At 36.5% G+C, this 21133-nt stretch overlaps 1 pseudogene; it reads right to left on the minus strand.

Annotated features, from left to right (window-relative positions):
• Window positions 1–341: 341 nt before the first annotated feature.
• Window positions 342–18201, minus strand: LOC109680326 (vomeronasal type-2 receptor 1-like; annotated as a pseudogene).
• Between the last annotated feature and the right edge of the window lie 2932 nt (window positions 18202–21133).

Consider the following 21133-nt stretch of genomic DNA (forward strand, 5'->3'; position numbering starts at 1 on the left):
ATAATGGAGCCTGTGATGTTAACCAGATGGACTTCTGCAATTATCTTTTTAAAGACCAAGTGTTTAATAACCAGTATCTCAGTAAAGAAATGGATTACACTGAGACTGAAGTATTTTGAGCATCAAGTAAACCAAATCACTACACATGAGCCATCTTCAAGGTTTTTAAAATTTTAATATCAAGATGGGTCCTCAAGAAAGCTCAAGCTGTATGCATAACTGAAAGAGAAATTAATTCATAGATTTTCATTTTTCCTTTTCTTGTTGCTCCACATTTGACAATTCATCCTGTCTTTTCCAAAGGATATCCCTGTGAATGAAAGGCCAGAGAAATAAACAAATGAAATGAAATGAATGAATGTCCAGAGAAGGCAGCTTCCTTGCTCTTCACACTGTGAAGCAGATTCTCACCTAATAATTACCAGAGCTGTGGTACAAAGCACTGTGAAGATGGGGACCGATGCTTGTCCAGAACATGCTGGAATACTCTGGCCCCTCCAGCAAGCATGGCCACTCTGAGTTTTGCTGAATCATGATGTAAACTTCCTATTTAAATTGCAGGTTTCGAAACTCATCCCTTTCTCTGGTCTGGAAAGATCATTCTTTACAAATCAGTAAATAAGCTTCTACAGATTTATCCTGCTAAGCTGATCATCCTGGTTCTGCCTTCTGCTCCCACCGCCTGCAGGAACCTCTGCCCAGCGTGGCTCATTGAGATTCACGGACATTATTAAGCTCTCTTGAAGACAGAGCTCTTTCTGATCTTGTTGAATTTGTAGACTCAAATGTCAGCATGTATTTTTCATTTTTCAGTACTTCTTCACTTTCTGTTTCACACACATTTAATTGATATGTACATAAATACATAGGGGTCATTTTCAAAGGTTCAAATCTAAGGGACTGAAAACATTTCAATACCATTTCCACATGGGAATTAAATTCCAGTTAACTCTACATAATCAGAGGGCAAATATCTACCATTGAATTTGTCCTATAAAAATCTTGCCTTCTACTACCTGCTCTGGGTAAGCACTGCACTTTTTACATTGAGATCTTTACTATAAGATTTACTTAACTGATGTTCTGATGTCCTAATTCTTTTGTTTTTATTTATCAAGCAGAGGATGCTTTGAAACTCAGACACTTATTCTCCTCCAGGAAAGCATGGAGAAGGCAGGCATTTTTCTATCTGAGAAACTTTTCTATTTCTATTATAAGTTCCAGAATGAACTGAGAGTTGGAGCTATTTCAGTTCCTTCAGTGTGCTGTACATGCCGGTCAGTCCTTGGAAACAAACTGTCTTCCAAGAATTCTCTAAACTCCCAGGGGAAAGGTTATGAACTGTAATACTTATCTCACTCAGAGAAAAACATGTCTATTATAGAGAGGCATTAATAGACTGTAGAGCAAAATGTTTCTTTTTGTCCTCAGTAGGTCAATATAGAGTTCTCAATCAGATATCAATTATTCATGAACAAAATTATATTCATGAGTCAGTTTTTCCTTATCACGTCAGACAAACTGTGCCTGTCACATCCTCTACTACTCATCCTGATGAAATGTTTGAATTAAGTTGTTTACAATTTCAATAGCAACAGGTATGCTAATTCTTGCTAAATGGTACAGAACAGATTTCATATACCATGCAAAGATGACACTGCCAGAGCCCCAATCCTCAGTATTACCCCAGATCATCAGGGAGCTGCTACAGGAGCAACCTAAAAGGGAACATTGAGCCATGTCACCAGCTCAGCTTGGAGGGACACAAGTAACTTACTTCTAGTCATCGAGAACAGTTGACACCGTGGTGTTGTTAAGTTCGCTGCTTACAGAAGCTGAAGTCAGCTGGATGTTCTTATCTATAGTGGGGACTCTTCCACCAACGGTTTCATCACTGTTCCTCTTTGGCCTCAGCAAAGTAATGAAGCTCTTGGGAGCAAATATGCAGCCTAACAAACCATAACTGAATGCCAAGATAGCAAATATTTCCACAGCCACCTTGAATTTGCCTTTGGTGCTCAGGTAGGCAGGGACAAAAGAGATCCAGACAATGAAAAAGACCAGCATCCTGAAAATTAAAATTCATTTCCCTTCATAATAATTATCAGGCAATTGGCAAGCCACGAAGGTGGTGAGAAAGCACAGGAAGGCCAGGAAGACATCGATCCCAAACACGACGCACAGAAATTCTATAGATCCTTCATCGCACTCCAGAATGATCTTTACATTTTGAGATCCCATGTTCTTGTAAATCCTCGGGGGCTCCAATACCAAGTAGACCGTGCTTATCTCTGTCTGGACTAGAACAGAGATCAGCACAATGAGTTTCTGACACAGGGCGTGCATGGATATAAGCGTGGTCTTGGATTTGGAAATTCTGTAGGCAAAAAACGGTGAAATAGTCTTTCCAAGAATGCAAGACAGACAAAGAGAAAAGCCCAGTGCCAGGGTGACCTGGCGGGCCAGGCAGGACCAGTTGTGTGGCTTGCCAATGAAAAGCATGGAAGACAGCACTGTGATGATGAGAGAAAGCTGAAGGAGAAAGCTCAGCTCGCGGTCATTGGCCTTCACCAGGGGAGTGTGCCTGTAGAGCACATACACCACCATGACTGCCAAGACCACAAGAGCCCCGAAGATGGAGAGAATGACAAGGGTGAACCCCAGGGCCTCATCCAGAGCCAGGAATTCCACCTCCTTCAGCACACACTTGCTCTTTTGTGCATTGGACCAGTAGTCTTCAGTGCATTGTGTAAACTCCCTTTGACCTATTGAAAGAAGAGGAGAGAATTGACTGTGACAAAATCCAGTTTTCCCCTCTAAGTGTAAAATAGCCCAGAGAGGTCAAAGGCCTAGAACACAGGTTTATTGAAAATCTCCTATGTAGAATACATATAATACCTCAAAAGGCTTAGTGATAAAATGGCCTTAGAGTGTGCAGATAACATTATAGATCCAGAAATATTTTTAATTTTAGAAAGTCAGTCATTCTTCATTTCCAATGCAGCCTTTCCTGCATTGGCCTTTTCCAGCAACATGCTTTTTTCTTTCTCTTCCCATAACCTATTGAGAAAGGAGGTGTGCATTCTCCTTTCCTTGAATAATCCAGGAATAAGAAAATTGAAGCTACTGAGGTAAACCAATCAAGAGGTTTGTGACTGGGATAAGATTGGCATAAATACTGTGTTTTATTTTTATAATCAATAGCATTCCCATGTTTCTACTTTCCCCACTGTCCTCATAACTGAGCATTTTCTTGGGTTTGGGGCTTTATCTTATGCTTTTATGTCTCAGTGGGAAGCAGGTCATCATTCTCTTGTCATCGACCAGCATCTCCGGAAGAATTCCCTAATCTTGATCTCTAACACCAACATTTCCCACCTGACCTCTATGTAATTCCATATTCTAAACTTGCAACATGTTCCCACCATGAGATTCTACCATACCTCAAATTCAAAATGTCTAAAACCATCGTTAACCCTATTCCCGCTCCCAAGTTCCACATTTCTGTTCCCAACACCACCACTCTTATTCATCATTTCCAAGCTTTTGTTAATTGCTTATGTATACACTCTCCTTTAGTCAGGCATTGATTCTCATCAAGCACCAGACTCAGTTTACCAACATGACTTAAATCACAACTTACACACTCCTCTAATTGCTTCATGCTGACATCTGTAGGTCCAAACTGTCAGCAAATCTAGTCTCTTCTGCCTAGAAGATAACGAAACTATAACTAATTTTACCATCTCTACCAGACCTATACTGGTTCAAGATACTTTCATTTTTGTTTATGGTCTTTTAACAATTTCCCTAGTTCTACCCTTCCCCCACTCTTCACCTCTCACTCAGTCCATTTACAGCACGGCAGGCAGAATGATCCTTTAATCCCAAGTCAGATCATCAGTATCCTCTGTCAAGACTCTTCTCACTCAATGCAAAAGGCAACTCCTTGAACAGCCAAGGCTCTGCCTGTCCTAACCTCTCCCTCCTCCCTTACCTTGTTTGCTGCTCTCTCTCTCCTTCACTCTTTCCAGACATCTTGATCTCTTTACTGATCCTCCAAAATTCCAAGCACACCTTGCCTCAAGGTTTAGAAGTTCCCTCAGCTTGGAATGTTCTTTCCCTTGACAATGCATGGATTCCTTTTATTTTGAACTTTTGTTCAAATGTCACACCACTGAGGACTTCCTTGACCACAATGTATGAAATTACAATAAATATTCCTCCCAGCAATCCTTATCTCAATTTTTGTTATTTTTTTCTCTATTACCATTTAAAGTGTTATGTAATTTACACATTTAACATTTACCTGTGGTCTACTTTCTCCCACTCCAGCAAACAGGGTCTTGTTCTATTTGCACACTGATGTGTCCCCACTTCCCATGCACATGAAACATTGTGTTTCATAAATATTTGCTCAGTGAATTAACTCATCAGTTTGTAAGAACTTCGAAGGTAGTAATCTTTTTGCAATGTTATTATTAAATGTGTATTAAATTTGAATTGAATTACATTTGAAGTGATTTCATCATATGAATATAACCCTAATTTTAACACAGAAGATAAGCAAAAATAAAATTACTGAAACATTTTTTAAATTGAAATCTATTACTAAATTGTATATATTTTTGTCAGTCTTTATTAGTCTTTATTATTTTATATATTTATTAGAACAAGCATTCGGTAAACTTTGTATATACAAACAATAATATTTTCCTTTTTTCATGCATAACATTACCTCTAGCAAGGAGTATAAAAGAGAGGTCTCAATACTCACTGTTAAACAATTCACCATCAAAGCTCCAGGGCACAGAAGATGGCTTAGGCTTTAAGTTTAAGGCAACTCTGCCCTTTCTGCATGATAGGATTATTACACTTCTGAATTGTCCTACATGGTAGACCCTGGCTACATGTGTCTGTTGAGCACTTGATGTGACTAAAGAACTGAAGTATATTTTTCATTTAATTTTAATTAATTTACATCATAAAGCTATCTGTGATTAGGAGCTACTGGGTTGGACAGAGTAAATAGAGAAATAAAATGCAGCAGAGCTCTGGCCTCTTCATTGTCAAATATTGGTATGTTGCTATTTTTGCTTCTGGCCTGATATATTCAAGTGTTGCTTAAGAATGAGCCAAGAAAGGGAGAGACTCATGTACGTGTAGTCATGTGTGTGTTTGTGAGTAAGTGTCTTTACTGCTACTTATGGGAAGCTGAGAACAGCACACAAATAGGCTCTCATAGATGTCGTACAGCATAGGAGCTCAGAAACATTGAGTTCCTGTCCCTCATTCTTAGATGCTTTCCCACATAATCTGGAAGACTATTTGAGGATCTCAGATCTCAGGTCAAGAGAGAAGATACATGAATAATAAACAAGATGGAAAAAACTCCCTCCATAGTCCCCAGCTTTCCCATGCCAAAAAAGTCTTGTTACAGCAAAGGGAAAAATTCTTTGGCTATGCTGACACACTTGGATTTCTCTTTCACTTCTCCTAGTTCCTCCATTCTGATATTTACATGGAAGATTAAATTGCCAATGCTTGCTCACTGTAACTATATGATTCTCACAGCAGTAAGCACTTGATTAGATTATCAAATGCTCTAGTTTTACTTTTCCTTTAAAAGTTTTACTTTACTATAGTTTTACTTTTCCTTTAAAGTTGAAAAGTTCAACTGTCTGGTAAGTGAGAGTTTCCCTTTAAATTTCTCTGTTTTTCTTCAGCTGCTTTTTTGTTTGTTTGCTTATTTGTTTTTGAGACAAATATGTAGTCCAGGCTGTTCTCAAACATGTAATCCTCTTGCCTTAGCCTCCAAAGTGCTGAGATTACAGCATGTACCACCATACCCAGGTTCACTGAACACTTTCTTTGTAAAATGATCAGAACTGCAGTTCTGCATATCAACAACTTGCTATAGAAGGGCAAAGTAGAAAATTTATAATAGCAATGAAGTATAATTAGTAACAAAAATTGTAATGGTAATGAAAAGAATAGCTTTAATCTTGGCTAAGCATTTTACATCGAAAACTAGTACATCTAATCCTAATCCTTATTTCAACTACCTCTTCAGTAAATTTTGAAAAGAATTTTGAAGCTGGTAAAGCTCAACATTTCTTCATTTAATATACCAATGTAGGATTTTAAAAAATACATAAACCTTTTGAACACGTATTTTCATCAATACATATACCATCCTGGTAACTGGTGTTTTCTACCTTAAATTACATTATAAACCTGTTAATCCTCCCTCTTATTCTTTGACCCTGAAAACAAATGAACTCCCTCTAGAAGTACTTTTAGAGGGGAGGTCACACACTAAGAAGAAGAAGAAGGTGGGGAGGAGGGTGAGGAGGAAAGGGGAGAGGAAGGGGAGAAACAGAAACCATGATTTCAACATCTCAAAAAACCTAGGAATGCTACACACTTCAAAATACTTGTAAGTAGAGAAATACTCATTAAATTCCAGAAAGGCTGTTTTTAGAAATCCTCCCTCAAGCCTGAATCTGAGAAAATGATTTGAATATGAAAACAATTGTGCAGAAAAGGGTAAGGAGGACTAGAGGACCTATGGTTGATGGATAGCAAATTTTAAAATTAAGTGCCAGAGATATAAGTCAGTGATGGTGCACTTGCTAGCATTCATAAGGATCTGAGTTCAATCCCTAGCACCACAAAAAGAGAGAGATAAAAAGAAATTTAAAATTATGGCATGTAGCAAACTGAACACTGAGATGAAAGTTTGTGCCAAGTGCCTTCATCCGCAAGGCAGACAATGTCAAACAAACACTATATGCTGCATCTAGAGGAGCTAGAAAAACAAGAAAAATTCAAACCCAAAATTAGTAGAACTAATAAATAACAGAGCAGTAACAAATAAAATAGAAATAGAAACTAAAAAATACCAAAGATAAATGAAAGGAAGAACTGGTTTTTATAAAAGATGATCAAAACAGCAACCCTTTGCTAGACTAATAAGAAAAAGAGAGAGGAAATTGGGCAGGTGGCACAGTCTGGTAATCCTAGCATGTGGGAAGCTAAAATGGGAGAATTGTGAGTTCAAGGCCAACCTGTGCTACAGAGTGAGTTCAAGGCCAGAGTGAGCTATATAATGAAACCTTGTAAGAGGGAAGGAGGGAGGGAGGGAGGGAGAGAGGGAGAGAATGAAAGAGAAAGAGAGAGAGGATTCAAATAAATAAAATTGAACTTGTAAAGGTAGACATTACAAGTGATGCCACAGAAATACAAAGCAACATAAGATATTATTATGACTACTATAGGCCAATAAATTTGATGACCTAGAAGAAATGGACAAAATAAAATCCTCAGTTGCATACACCTTACAGAGGCTGAATCATAAAAAAACAGAAAACCTGAACAGACCTATAATGAGTAGTGAGATTCGATCAGTCATTAAAAGGTTTCCATCAAAGCAAAGCTCAGAAACAAATGGCTTCTCTGCTAAATTCAATAAAATATTTAAATAGGAATTATTGTCAGCTTTTTAAAAGTATTCCAAACTATTGAAGAGGAGGGAATAAGCAACTGCTAACAACATACTGAATGGGGAGAATCTCATAGCTTTCTAAGATCTGGAAGATGACAAGGATGCCTGCTTTTACCACTGTTCTAAACACAGACTGGAAGTCCTAGCCAGAGCCATTAGGCAAGCGGAAAAAATAAAGGACATACAAATTAGAAAAGGGAAAGTCAACATATCATTGTTTTCAAATAACATACTCTTAAATCTTGAAAACCCAAAGGCTTCAGAAAAAAATAATTAAAATTCATAAGTTCAACAAAGTGCAGGATACAAAGTCCATATACAAAAATCAGTAGCACTGCTATACACACACCAATAGTCAATTCCTTTAAGAATTGAAGCAAGAATAATAATATCTAAACATAATAACAATAGGCCAAGATATGGCTGCTGGAATTATCAAAATAGCTGATCTTATAGTTACTGAGTGCTTACTCTATGCGTGAGTGCTTTATACAAATGATCTCATTTAATATTCAAACCAGATTCTGCTATGGATTTGGATCTTACCCTCTTTTTTACAGGTGAAGACGTGGAAATAAGGAACAAATAACGATGTATTAAAATTAAGGCGTGAGGCGTGGAAACCATTATGCCTAAAACAGATTCAATAAACATTAGCTATTTTGCTCACAGAAGTTTAATCCAATGCGTAAGTAATGAATAGTACTTCAAAATAAAGAGTACTTAAGCCTGATCTAAATTAAGCTAACTTTTCAAATTAATCAAAGTTTAAATTAGTCATTTCATCTTAACAGAAACCAAACTAAGTGGATAAGAAAAAAATTATGTGGTTAAAGGATTATATTAAATAAAACTTCAACTCATCAAATTATAAATTCTTGAGAGTAATACAACTATTATTTGTTCTCCAACTGTGATGTTTATTTAGTTCACAAGAAAGTGAGGGATTTATCAATCTTCCAATTAATTTCATGATAAAAGTAGCGAAATACGATAATGTAACTCTCTTAGTGAAAGCAAATTTTTGACCTAAATCTTAATTTTCCAGGTCAAGAGAGTAAGAAAGGTTTTACTCAGTTGACATGCACAAAGGAATTGTTTAAATCCATTTTGGTTATTGGAACAGTTTGAAAATCTTTAAGTGACAGTATGTCAGCATTTGTTTTATTACTTTAATTTTTATTAGCATAAATTACTTTAACAAAGAGGTTTCATTGTGATAGTTACAGACATGCATATAATGTACTTTGATCAAATTTACCATCTGTAATACTATTCTGAAAACATTCCCTCCTCCTCCTCTTTTTGATTCATTTTAGTAAGTTTTATTTTGCTATTTTCATACATATATATGATTTAATTCCCAATCTTATGTTTAGTCATTATTAATTTGAACCTTTGCTCAGGTTCAAATCACCTGATAAATAGTATTTCATACAGCAGAGAAGACCAGAGCTTATTTTTCTTGCTTCCTCTTCTACAAAAGGTGCTCCTTAAAAGTAAATCTGAATTTAAAATGTCAAAGGTTGTATTTGATTTCCATCCTAACAGCTTCTTTAGATTTCTGGCCATTTATGAGCCATCTTACCTCCAGTTTTTCTAAAGAGCCATACTTATCTGCAAGGCTTAGTCAAAACAGTATTAATATGGCCGCCTTCTGGCACTTCCAATAAGAAATCAACATACTCGCTAATTATGACATTGTGTTATTGTTAACCTTATTTGGCCATTTTAATTATAATAAACTCTGAAAAAAACCCATAGTTCTATTTCAAAATTGTCATGGAATATTTATTCTACTTCTTCAAAATAAACACCTGACAACATGTTTGGAAAGTGCCTAGACAATCTCCTAACTACATCATAAACAAAGCCAAAGCACGTAAATGCATCCATTTTTAGTAATTGTTTACATATTTTGATTTTACAGCAGAGGCATTTTGTTTCTTATCAAGCAACTCTTTGCTTGATATATTTAATAGGTACTTCTTGATGTTTTGATACATGCATATATTGTTAAATACCATAGTCAAACTAACTAACATATCCACCTGTCAATTATACTTCAATAAAGTTGAAAGAACCCCTTTAATAAAACAGTACAGCAAGTAAGAGCTATGACTTTTTTTTTGGCAGTAATGGGTTTGAACTCAAGGATTTATGCTTGCTAGGCAGGTGCTCTACCTCTTGAGCCACTCCACCAGCCAAAAGCTATGACTAATAAAATGTAATGCTAATGTCAAATTGCAGTAACTTGACCCATGTGTTAAAACTTTAATTTGTTTTGTTTTAATCCTTTTGCCTTTCAGCATCAACTATTTCTGTACTATCTCCTCCCTTGTTTATATTTCACACAAGCCTAAGGAATTTTATTTTATTTTCTTCTAAGTTTTTTGATTCTGAGATTTGTCTTGGATTACTTTGTTTTACCATCCACAGTTGTCTTCTTTGCATATGGGTTAGAGTAAATCAAGAATTTCTATTGCTAATTTCAGCAGAAGCCACTGAAACAATGTTAAATAAATGATTAGTAAATTCTGTAACTATTGTATATGGACCTGCCTCTTCCTATGTCCCACTTGCCCCCAACAATTCAAATGGGACCTAGAAATGCACAACTGTAGGATCTAGGGTGCGAGTGGACAGTCCGAATGACCAGTTATAACAAGCATCCCATCATAGCTATGGAATCACTACTTTCTGAGATGTTGCTTCATAGGAAAAAGCTGCTCAATGATTCTGAGTAGGACAGAATCACAAAATTGACCACTAGCTGGGAGTGGTAGTATGTCCTTAAAATCCTAGCTTCCCAGGAAGCTGAGACAAGAGGATCTCTTGATCTCATGAGTTCAAGACCAGCCAGGACAAGATAGCAAGAACCTGTCTGAAACAAACAATCAGCAGCAGCAAAAAAAATTTGTAAACCCTGCTTAACTTTAGTAACCACCTGATTTATAACTTACCAGGCTGTGGATGGGTGAACAGTGACTTGGTTATCCTTGGCCTTATTATGGGTAAGTATCATGACAGTTACTAATATGTGGTATTGTAGTATCAATCATTATCCATTGACAAATTACTACCTTTCACTCTGTGGATATACCTTTTTTCTTTATGCAATAGATGGACTAGAAAAATTGAAAAAATCAGTTTGGTATACTGAGCCATATCAAGGTATGATGGGTATCCCTAAGCAAAGGTATTTTTGATTGTAAATCCAAGTATGCATGTATTTTAGAAAATCTACTACATTTGTATGTCCATGTTTTAACACGGCAGTTTTTCCTAAAGCAGAGAATCCCTTGGATAATACTAATTTAAAGGACTTCTTTGGTTGTAATCCACTAAGACATAGTACAAAGAGTTGTTACCCAGAATTGTATAAAATTAGGAAAAAAATTGCAAAATAGCCTTTGTCTAATTATTATTATTAATCTTCATCTCTTTTGAAGATGTCTTTTTTTCCTTTTATAATTATCTCAGGCAAGCACAGTACATTCATTTAAAATAGAAATAGCTGACATAAGAGTTATGGTGAGTTGGATATAAGAGAAAACACTTTGGCCTATAGTGTGTCTGATATTCAATTTTTTTTGCACCTAGGTTTTATCAGGTACTGTTTAGAGATTTAAATGTACTTGGTGTTTTGATAATTTTTCTAAGGTTACCATAATTTGTCTTGCTAAAATGCTATTTTAACAGTTGTATACTATCCCACTGTTTGTCTATTTCACTGAGGAGCCCTTATGTTTTATTAAACCCACTGCTGTGAATGACCCTATAAAAATTTTTTTAAAATAAAAAAGAATTTTGTCTTTGAAAATATAAAAAAAATTAAGAAACCCACAGCCAAACTAACTGAAAGAAGAGAAAAAAGCCTGAATTAATAAAATTAGAGATGAAAAGGGTGTATTACAGATAACAACGAAATTTAGAAGATCATTAATGAAAGTTTTCAAAACTTATATGACAATAAATTAGATAAATTTCTAGAAACATATGACCTACCAAAATTAAATCAAGAACATAAATAGTCTACACAGATCTATAATGATCAATGAGATGGAAACAGAACCAGATGATTCAGCAGTGGCTGAATTCTACCAGACTTTGAAAGAACTAACAGTGATGCTCCACAAATTATTCCATAATATAGAAAGGGAAGAAATGTTTATTATGAAAATAGCCATATGACCTAGCATATTGCCTATATATTGTAAGCCCCCTCAAAATTCCAATGACATTCTTCACTGAAATTGAAAAACTAACCCTGAAATTCATATGACAGCACACACAAAAACCACATAACCAAAGCAATCCTGAGCAAAAGGAATGATGCTAGAGGTATCATAATACATGACTTCCAGTTATACTATACCATCACAGTAAAAAACAATATAGTAAATGACACAAAAACAGATGGAGCCATGGAATGGAATAGAGGATCCAGAAATAAATCCATCTAGTTATAGTCATTGGATTCTTCACAAAGATGGCAAAAACATTTGTTGGAGAAAAGACAGCCTCTTCAACAAATGATTCTTGGAAAACTGGATATTTACTTGTAGAAGTCTGAAGCTAGATCTCTATCTCTCATGCTATACAAAAATGAATTGAAAACGGATCAAAGACCTTAATGTAGGACATGAAACTTTGAAACCATTAGGGAAAACACTTCATGATATGAACATAGGTAACAACTTTCTCAATAGCCCTCCAGTAGTTCAAGAAGTAAGAGCAACAAATGATAAATAGGATGGCATCAAATTAAAAGTTTATGCACAGCAAGGGAAACAATTACAAGAATAAAAAGACAACCCATGGGGAAAAAAATCTTTCTCAGTTATTCATCTGACCAGGGAGTAATATCAGAATATATAAAGAGATCAAAACATTAAATAACAAAAGATTAAATTATTCCACTAATAAATAGGCAAACAAATTGAACAGACAAAGCTCAAGAGCAGTGCAAATAAGCAATAAATACAAGCAGAAATGTTCAATCTCCTTAGCCATAAAGGAAATGAAATAAAAACTACATTGAGATTTCCGTGAGAGCCAGTCACAATAGCCACCATCAAGAAAACAAACAACAACAAATGTTGGTGAGGATATGGGAAAAAAGAACCATTATATACCATTGGTGAGAATGTAAAGTAGTGCAGCCACAGTGGAAATCAATATGGTGTCTTCTCAAAAAAATAAAAATAGAATTAACATACGATCCTGCTATACAACTCTTAGGCATACATCAAAAGGAATATGAGTCAGCATAACACAAAAAAGATACCAGAAGCCCATATTTATTGAAGTACCCTTCACAACTGCCAAACTATTGAGGGAGTACTAGGTGCCCATCAACTGATTAAAGAAAAATGTGTTATATATTCACAATAGACTGTTATTCAGCTATTAAGTAGAATGAAATTATGTCATTTTCTGGAAAATGGTTGGAACTAGAGACCATCATGTGAAGTAAAATAATCTAGACTCAGAAAGACAAATATCACATTTTCTTTCATATGCAGAATCTATGTCTTTAAAAAGATGAATGTAAAAGTAGGACTATGTGGTGGGGGAGGGAGAAGCATCATCGGGGATGAAAAGGATCCAAGTATGCTGCATGTACCACGAAACTGTCATATTATCACCGAGGGAAAAGATTAAAAACAGAAAAAATTAAATGTCAAAACTACTAACCCTTGATGATTCAGTGTTCCAAAATATTTTTGCCATTTTGTAAAAATAAGTTTAAATTTAGACCCTCCAAATTTATATTTTCCAACTTTCACAAAGGCAATTTCTCCATTCTCACCTATTTGCCAATTTAGAAGATCACAGTATCTGTTTTTCACATCTTCCTTTGAATCAAGCTCTAGTTTCCTTCCATCATGAGTTATAAACATCAATGGCTTCATATATGTGGAAAGCTAGAAAACAATGGGAGAAAACGGGAAAAGCGATTTATAAAAATTCAATTATAAGGAAAACAAGGTTTATGGGAAAAAAACAATTTCAAACTCTTATCTAATTTATGGGGTTATATTTTTCCTCTTTCTCTACATCTTTGCTGTCTGAAATACAAACTCAAGAAGACTTGTTTCAAAATGAAGAGACTCCTGTTTACCTGTAAAATATGTTACTCATTTTATCTTTATCACAACTTCTTTAATACCAATGAACTCATATAACAGTCAAATCTGGCTTGGTTTCCAGATTTCATTTTTCAGTAACTAGAAACAGGATTCTCTGGAGAAATGGCTGTGTACAGAGCTGGAGCAGTGAAAGTACAAATGAGCCTGGGATGTCTTAGGGTTCTAGAAGGTTAAGAAACAGAAATTATAGGAATATGTCAAAAGAAACAGGAGCCAACTCAAAGAGTCTCTCAATGGTTAACACTGGAAAATTTTGAACAACAAGATAAAAAATAAAAGTAATAATGGATGATTACTCATAGAATATAAGCAAGCATCCTTTAGTCCATATTGACATAACAAACCAGTGAAGGAGGAGAACTCTGGTTAAAAATGTAGAAGGAATCAGGAAATGGAAAAGTCATCATTTTTCAAACAATAGAGTAGTGGTTGTTTAAGGCAAAAAGAATCAACAATGGATTTTAAAATTGGTGAGAAAAAGTATGATGAAAAACAGGGAATTCTGACAGCCTTAATATATGACTCCCCCAAAGATAATTATTAATTCCAAAGGGAAATACAGGAAATTCACAGTGGAAAATAATGGTGGCATCACTGTAATTATATGATCAAAAGTAATGCCACCTTAGTATGCTTTCTGATATGGGGTATTAGGGACACATTATCCCTTCATATTCTTGCCAAGAAATAGACAAATCCAAATTGAAAACATTTTGAAATTATCTATCCAGTACCTATCAAAGTATCAAGCTGATGGAAAACAAGGAAAGAAAGAACTGTCACAGATTGGGAGAGACTAAGAAGATACAAACCTACATGCAATGTGTAATCAATTCCAAAATGAAAATGCAATGGTTTCAGTCACTGTGAACTCTGATGGGCATAGCAAACAATTCAGTGCTGCAAAGGAGTAAATGGTGAAGGTCAAGAAAAGGAAAGAGGACAACTTAGAGATGCTGCAGGATGCATTATTGAGTACCAGATCAAGCATGCTCATGCTGTATCCTTTAGAGGATATAGAGGAGGTTCTCAAGGAAATAAGTAGAGAGCCCTCCTGGTTTGGTGTGCATCTTGGGGAGCCCACTCAGTCTACTATGTCCCAACATGAGCTCTTTAACATCAGACCAGTGAGAGGATATGTAGAAGCCAAACTCCAAAAGAGCCCCCATAATCTTCACCTCCCGGCATTCATGCTCTTTTGTGGCCCCTCACACACTGCATAAAGTCTACATCTTCCAGTGTCCCTTGGAGCTAGATGAGAGCGTGCAAATAAAGTCTGACTGATGGGAAGTGAGGAGAATTGCATGTATTTTCCAGGAATGATCCTTAAGTGCAGGGACATACAGGTCTTTGATATTTCTCCTTCCTGCCAGTTAAAATGTGGACATAATGTTTGAAGCCCACATAGACATCTAGATTATGAGTTGATGCTCCATATTGTGGATTGAGTGACAAGACAGAAGAACCAGCAACTCCTTCAATTATAAAATGCTTACCTTTAAATTTCATTTATATGAAGAAAAAAATACTATCTTTAAGGCACTGTGTAAGGCACAGTTTTCAGTAGTTTTTTTTTATATCATTCACAACAAAGCTAATAATAATTCTGCTAATAAATGGGAGCTTAAAATATGCCTTCAGGCCACACCATCAAACCATTATCTTGGGTGATTGTATGAAGAAATACTCTACTAAATAATCTATTATACACAGGCAAATCAATAATTTTAATAGTATTCATTCTTATAATTTGCAAGCTGTACCATGAGGTAAAATGAGAACTTACTTGTCAGTGCTCAAAGTTAGGTATATAAGCACAAAATTTGCTTGGAAGAAATGGTCCCTTGCCTTCTATACATCTGCTCAGATGATCCAAGGCATGCACCATGGCATACACAGCTTGTCTGATGTTGTTGGCAATTCTTAGCTGAGACATACCCAAATAGGTATTGTTAAGATCTTCCAGCGTCTTCTCTCCAGTGTACATCTGATCAGACATGGCACTCAATCTGTCTTCTTTACCAGTCATATTCACCCTGCGGTCAATGTTGTATGGAACACTGCTATTGGGCCAAGTGCAGTTAAAAGCAGTTTGCCAGAATTCAATGGTCGGAACATCATTTGGATCCTTGCTAGGGTGGACATCATAAGGAATTCTTTTAGTCCTGGTATATCACTTCTTGGTATTGTGAATCCAATACTTCCGCCAAAATATGGGAAATACTCAGGCTTTGCAATGAGGGCTGAGGTAATCCATGCTTCACTAGTTATCCATGTTCTGTCAGTTATGGTATGATAAGCCATTTCCATCACAAAAGGACTGAGGTCAAGGTCAGATGCAAAGAGCACAATGACTTTGGCAGTGGAGCTCTTAATAGCATGAACAGCTTTTTGCATTTTCTCATTGGAATAGACTTTGGGAATGGTTTCAGAGAATGCAATGCAGAGACTGACACTTTCCAAATTTCCTGTAAACACATTTATTCTACAATTCCCAAAATCATCATCAGCTGCAATAGTGCCTACCCAGACCCAACCAAAGTGTTGGATAAGTTTAACCACGGCCTTGGACTATTTGCTGTCATCCGTTACTATGCAAAAAGAAAAAGAAAAAGAAATGGCAATCAGTATTTGTCACTAAGAACTGAGCAGGTAGAAGAATAGCCACCCTAAAATTGAAAATATTCATGCAGTTATTAGAAAGCAAAAGCCAAGTCTTAAAGGACACAATTTCAGAAGGTATTTAGTGAGAGGGAGGGAATTTAACATTTCCTTTATTCTCACACCATTCCTTAGACAAAAGGACTCTCTACTCTTCTTTCTACTCTGTGGGAGGGAATACTTTGGACCCCTTTCCTATCCCACCCTAACTGTGTTAGGAGGGGGGTAGTTATTAAGATGAAGACATTCAGCGCACTACTTTTCAGAGATGGACTCACAGCACTGACAAGAATGACATCTTCCCTTTCTGAGTGTTCTCCTGAGACAAGGTAACTTCCCTAAGTCAAGTCACTCAGGCTTTTCATCAGGTATCTTATGCAAGGACTTATTAAGAAGCAAATACACCTGGTTTATAAGTCTTAGTAATCTCTCAGTATGATATCTTAGATAATTTACTTAAGGCTACTAAACCCTGGATTCCTCACAAGTGAAATTAGGGTAACATAATCTAGATTTTCAGGTTATTCAACACAGTAAATGAGATAAATATGAAAGCATCTGTCACAGAGAAGTGTTATTTTATCATCATTAGAGATTCACTGCAAGGATTTAGTAGAGAAAACCTATGTAGAAGTTTCTACCCTATGTTTGAATCACCGTTGGTGTTTGGTGGAAGATAAAGCTCACAGCAACAAGAATTTAGCTGAGATGCATGGAGCCCACACCTAAGGTATCAGCTGAATCACTCGACCCTTCCTCATAGTTCTGTTTCTCAGCATTTTCCTGTTCCTCCTATATTTATACTAGTTGCTCTATAGAAATACTCTGCAGGACTGGGGCTGTAGCTCAGTCCTAGCATTTGCCTAGCATGCACAAGGCCCTTGTTTCAATCCCCAGCACAACAACACAACAGAAATCCAGAAATGCTATGCAAATCGGGCTACCATTGCTTCAGTAATACAAATAAACTTAATCAGCATTTACATTACTAAGAGCTGACTACTGACACTTTAAAAACTCATCCTTAGAAATACTTATAGAGCTTTATTTTTATTTTAAGTCATCCATTCTTCCTCATATCATCTATTCTTAGATTAAAATGTATCACTCCCTTCAAATTTAAAATAATTTGTAAGGTAAGCATTCTAAAACTTTACACTTGTGAAGCTCCCAGGTTGATTTCAGTTTGGCTGAGTGAACAATTAGGATCATGAATAATAAGCATTAATAAAGGCAAAGATAAGACTGAGTACTTTAAACTGTCTACCAACCAATCAACAAGTGTTTGTGGATGACCAAACCTGGTCTTCACACAGTGCTGCTGAGTATTGTGCCTAGTGAAACATCAACAAATCACTGGATCACAACCGCCATCAATTAAGGCACGGTGCTAAGCATATAGAGAGTCTCCAATCACCTCTAAGCAGGCAGCACTTTCCGTTTGCTGAGCCTGACTAAGCATCCCTGTTTGTCTCAGCAGCTAAGCTCACCCTTCCCTCAGCCTTAGTTATTGACTGAAACTTCCATGCACACAGTTTGTATTTCTTTATAAGTTAATACTCAGCGTGATGTTCTGTATACCTGAAGTATTTTATACAACCTTAGGACCCTTGAAGGAGCAATAGATAGGGCTGATGCACCTGATCCAACAATTCCTGCCAGGTATGCTCCAATACTATTTCTTATATTGGGTTTGTTTTCTTCCTGCCCTATAAGGAACATCAGTGCTGACTGCATTGCTTTGGAGATGGTGAAACAGGAATCAAGGATCTGATATCCCAGAGTGTGGTTGGGCAAAATATCCTTCCTCTCGTTAATCTCCTTGATGGTGTGGGTCATGGTTTTCATCCAGTGGAATCCCCGGAAGTTAAACCTGAAAAGGAAATCACCTTTGTTAGGCATTAGTCCTTGTGTGGGTCTTTGGAAGAAAAGGGAGCTGAGTTAGGCTGAGTGAGAACAACATTTTGTCACTTCCATTATCTAAGCATGTTAATTTTTCATTGATGATATTACAAATTCAAGTATGAATCATTTATTGTTGATTAGCTATCTCAGGAAGCAAGTTTTTTGATGTTTTCTTGCTCTATATATCTTGAATATTGTATAGTCTTTTGAGTTGCTGATTATGTCTTTTCATATTCTTTTATTCAAACTTCTTTCCATCAAAACCAGCTACCCAATGAACTCACGGTACATCTTTTCCTTATTTATTGGATTCATTGGTACCATATGATTGTCTCTTTTCTTCTTACCTTGTTTGTTTATTTTTCAACATTAATTATAATTATTTAAACCATGAAAATGCATGTAAGAGTATATAAATGTGGTACTTTAAATTATATATACTATGACTCCAGTTTACATAATTTTTCTTGTGGTGATCAGGTGTTCATGTTGAGAGGTATTTAAGTGATGGTGTGTCCTTCTTACTGTTCTCTTACATAACTATAAATAAGAGGCTTTTTCCTTTCCATTTTCCTTTTGTCAGAAGGAAAGTTCATTCCTCCCTCCAAAGACAACTCAAATATGAAGCAAGAAATATGGTCAAAGGAATGGGGTTGTGATCAGTGAACATTTTCTTTCGTGGATAGTGTTCAGAGCCTTGGCATCGACTCTACCACTGAGCCACATCCTTCACCCTCAGTAAAGATTTAACGGTTTGAGAAGTTGCTAAAAATTTTTACAACATGCATTTCTAATTATAATGACCATACAGCATCACAGAATTGTTTATACATAATGTACAATGTTCACTCTAACATTGGGTCTGTGCTATGGTCAAAAGTATCTAAAAGGTATAGATGCATTTGGACAAAGGCAAATAACGAATACAAAAAATGAAAAGAGTTGCATTGTGTTAGCTGTAGAATAGTGAATAATTATTTGCTTTCTTTTAATTTTTGGCATTCTATTTCAGATATAAAGTGGAGTGTGTGGGGGGAGAGACAGAGAGAGAGGTGTGTGTGTGTGTGTGTGTGTGTGTGTGTGTGTGTGTGTATGAGAGGGAAAGAGAGAGACAGAGAGAGAGAGAGATGCTCACCATTTATCTTAACTGATCTTTGCTTTTCTTACAATGAATAACTAGTAAATTCAAATTGTCAGGCATGAATTCCATTTCCTAAAACAACTTCGGGGTGAAAACAGTAGGGGCAGAGCTTTCTAGTAGTTGAAGGAATTATCTATGAACATTAGCTAAGAAATAAACCAATGTTCTCATCCTTAATTTCACTGGAGGGAGTTTTAGATCTTAGCAATTGACAATAAAGCTATGACCTTACAAAATCCTGCCTGTGTACATGGACCAACAGGGGGTCTTCTCAAAATGTGGATTCTGCGTCAGCTGGTCTGAGATGCAACTCCTGATTCTAACCGTGTAACAAGTGTCTGGTGATGCTGATGCTGTGGAACCACAGACACCCAGTGAGCAGAATATCCTATACCATACAAACCACCTTTTCCTGTGTCTGAGATATAAAAAAGGAAAAAGACCCAATTGACACTAAGTTTTTCTAGTTTCTAAGCAACCCTAGAATGTCCACCTTACAGAAACAGGCCTAGAAGCATGAAATCCCTATCCTGATATCATGGCTCCAGTTCTAGACTCTGGCCCCACCACTCAGGCTCACTACTCTCCCCCACCATATGCAATTGATGTCAAAAGAAGACTTAAAAAATGCCTCACCTTTCACATTTGGCTGACAGACTTATTTTCTGGGATGGTCCTGGAGTGAATAAGAAACAGTACTGTAATAACAAGGGGGTGGTGTCTGGCATCTACATATCCACGCAAATCAAACTTGCCCAACAACCTGTAGGTCACTTCCTCTTTTTCTTCTTTGCTTTCAATACCCTGTTCAGCCCATAACTAGGTATTGTACAAAACAGCCCACAGAGCCAAGCATTTCTTTGTGTTGACCATTTTAATAAGGCAAGATGGAAGAAAATGACTAGTGTTGAATTACTTTTTAATAAGGCATTTTGATGGAACATATCATGTGTGCCTCACACTAGGGGACTGGCATGTTTCTATTTGCTTCATAATTATCATGCCTCAGTCATTCACAGCACCTCACACACTTGCAACTTATGCATCTGGACTAGAAGCTGAGTAATCCTTTTAAGAAGAGCCTCCTGAAAATCCCTTTTATGATTAGTGTTTGACATAATAGTGGGTTTTCATTTTACTTTGTAGAAACTGTCCCTTTCTTGTTTATCATTCTCAGCTTCATTTATTCTCATGTTAGCCACAGTCAAGGAATTGCAAAAGAGGTGACATCAGGCCCAGTTTTTTCCTTAATGGTATAGAAAATGTTAAGTGACAAACCATGGGATTTGGAAAAGAAGAGGTCATTTTGAATCTCTGTTCTGCCACCATTTCTATTAGTCACTTAATTTCTGAGCCTCGAATTCCTCCTCAGTGACTAGGATGATATCAAGCTGTCTTAGAAATTTCTGTAAAGCCACAAGAGTTCAATGAACTTTATTAACATGCATCATTTGCTTTCACCTGAACTTCCAGATGAATATTGCCTTTGGCTCTCTCTGCTGTTTAGGCTCATGTCACAGGTCCTTTCCTGAGAATGTTCCTTTCTTTTCTCTTTTTCTTTCCTTTTCTGTCCCTTTCCCTTTTCCCGCTCCTTCCCTCCATCCCCCTCTCTTCCCCTATTCTATTTTCTTCTTTTATGGTGTTAGGGATTGAACCCATAGGCAATGCTAGGCAAATGCTCTAGAAAGAGTTATGTTCCCTAATCCTCTCTCCACCCATTCTTGCTAGACTGCTCAAGACATCCCCAAATCTTTTTCCAGGTCA

Source organism: Castor canadensis, chromosome 5, assembly GCF_047511655.1.
Source record: "Castor canadensis chromosome 5, mCasCan1.hap1v2, whole genome shotgun sequence".
NCBI lineage: Eukaryota > Metazoa > Chordata > Mammalia > Rodentia > Castoridae > Castor > Castor canadensis.